The sequence below is a fragment of the Nycticebus coucang genome, chromosome X (assembly GCF_027406575.1).
Source record: "Nycticebus coucang isolate mNycCou1 chromosome X, mNycCou1.pri, whole genome shotgun sequence".
In the NCBI taxonomy this organism is placed as follows: domain Eukaryota; kingdom Metazoa; phylum Chordata; class Mammalia; order Primates; family Lorisidae; genus Nycticebus; species Nycticebus coucang.
The window spans coordinates 30,002,159-30,004,676 of NC_069804.1; the positions used below are offsets into that span (position 1 = coordinate 30,002,159).

General features: G+C 43.4%; 1 non-coding gene across 1 annotated transcript; it reads left to right on the top strand.

Moving 5' to 3' along the window:
* Positions 1–615: 615 nt before the first annotated feature.
* LOC128578691 (U6 spliceosomal RNA) lies at positions 616–722 on the top strand. The gene has a single exon (XR_008377831.1). It is a non-coding gene; the product is annotated as a U6 spliceosomal RNA (small nuclear RNA).
* The last annotated feature ends 1,796 nt before the right edge of the window (positions 723–2,518 follow it).

Sequence of the window (2,518 nt, forward strand, 5' to 3'; positions counted from 1 at the left end):
ATTCACAGAAGATATTTTATTTATTCACAGGTATTTTCTTGGAAATGTAAAAGAACTCCACATTCAAATAATTGGGATCATGAAATAGAGAAAAAATAAAGAAGATGTAAGTGGTGCCTGTGGCTCAGTGAGTAGGGCGCCAGCCCCACATACCTAGGGTGGCGGGTTCAAACCCGGGCCTGGCCAAACTGAAACAAAAAATAGCCAGGCGTTGTGGTGGGCACCTGTAGTCCCAGCTGCTCGGGAGGCTGAGGCAAGAGAATCGCCTAAGCCCAAGAGCTGGAGGTTGCTGTGAGCTGCGATGCCACGGCACTCAACCAAGGGCAACAAAGTGAGAGTCTGTCTCTAAAAAAATTAAATTTAATTTAAAAATAAAGAAGATGAGAGGTGGTCAATTCTTGAATTGTCTTATTCCTTTCAGTCTTTCTTTTTGTAAAATTAGAGGATATATAGCAGGATTTGTTTGGCTTATTAAAAAATGAAGGATAACTTAAATTGTAATAGCTTAGACCTCTTGGTCAGTGAGTTATTTACTGCCCAAATATTAATGAATTCTCTGCTATATAGAAGGCTCCATGTTAGTATTGGGGATGGTAAGAAAAAAAAATACAAGTCATGCTTGCTTCGGCAGCACATATATTAAAATTGGAACGATACAGAGAAGATTAGCATGGCCTCTGCGCAATGATGACACGCAAATTTGTGAAGAATTTCATATTTAAAAAAATTATATATATATATATACAAGTCTGATGTCTATAGAATTTTAATGGTTAGGAGCAGCTATCATATAAAAAAGATGTTAAAGTTATCTCTCAGATTTAATGGTCAAGGTTAAAGGGGTGTTAGGCTTAGCATCCATAGCGCAGTAGTTAAAACGCCAGCCACATACACCAAGGGTGGCAGATTCAAACCCTGCCCGGGCCAGCTAAATAGCTGGCCGTTGTGGCGGGCACCTGTAGTCCCAGCTACTTGGGAGGCTGAGGCAAGAAAATGGCTTAAGCCCAAGCGCTTGAGGTTGCTGTGAGCTGTGACGCCACGGCACTCTACCTAGGGTGACATGATAAGACTCTATCTCAAAAAAAAGTGGGGGTGGTGTTAAAGGGGTAAAAAAGGAAGAGGATTCCAGATGAAAGTGTTAAGTGTAAATATGCTCTGAGGCAAGAAAGGCTGGTGCTTTGGGAGACTACGAGTCCCTCACTGAAAGATAATTTTTGTTTATTTATTTATTTTAATTATTTATTATTATTTGTTGCTAGAGTGCAGTGACATTGATACTGGAATTTCGCTCTTCAGTAGGTTCTTGGTCTCGGTGATTCAAAGAATGAATCCACGGACCACAGATCAGTGGTAAGACAGGATTTATTTACAGAAAAGAATACAGAAGCGCCAGAGCTCCTGGCAGAGAGCTCTCTCCCTGTCTGTCTGTCTGTGTCTCCTGGTTCTTTGTCTAGGGGTATATATAGTCATGGGGCCCTGGGTAGTTACATTTAGCTGGGGCCCTGGGTAGTTACATTTAGCCAGGCTTAGTAGTTACATTTCGCGTGTCTAGGACATCATGTCTGGAACATGTCTGGAACAACTTGTCTGGGTTGCAAATGAATGGCTCAATCCCTTTCATTCCCAGGCCTAGAAAATGGGGACCCCCACCCACCCTCCAGCCTGCTGGTTCAGCTGCTGGCTGCCACTGCACCAACATCACCAAGGCAGAGGCAGCAGGTCCATGGCCCCCAGCTCCACGAGCTGGCTGGGATGCCACTTGTCCTCAATCAACATGATCAATCACAGCTCACTGCAGTCTCCGATTCTTAGGCTCAAGCAATCCTCATGCCTCAGCCTCCTGAGTAGCTGGGACTACAGGCATGCACCACCATGCCCTACTAATTAGTCTTGTTTTTTGTAGAGTTGAAATCTCACTATGTTCCCAGACTGGCCTGAAACTCTTGGCCTCAAACTATCTTCCCACCTTGACTTCACAAAGTGAACCACCATGCCTGGCCAGCGAGGTAGTTTTAAGCGAAGCTGAATACTGGTCTGGGTGAGGCTGTGAGAGTCGCCAGCAGGGGCAAGACCCTCAGATGGAGCATTTCAGGGTTGAGAGACTAAGCCTGGAACTAAAAATTGCTTTTAATTTTGGGATTGTGGGGAAATCAAAGAGAAGCTCCATCTAGGGCTGCATTAGAAAATATCCTATGCTTTCATTCCAGTGCAGCTGAACACAGTGGATAAACGAGCTGTTTTATGTATATGTACATCATATCCAGAGAGTTTCTGAGAAATAAGGATGATATTCCCTTAAGGTGAAATGTTAAGAAGCCACTAGTTACCCTGCACTGGGTTGGAGGAGTCAGAGTCTATTCCATTAAAAGGTCATTCAAATTAGGTCATCATGTAAGTAATTTGCCAAGCTCTAAGTGAACTCTAGGTCTGCAGTGCTGGTTAAATTAATGAAAATAAAGGTGGTTTACATGGAAGGGCCACTGGGATAAAGGGAAGTTATTGGTCCTTGACACAAATT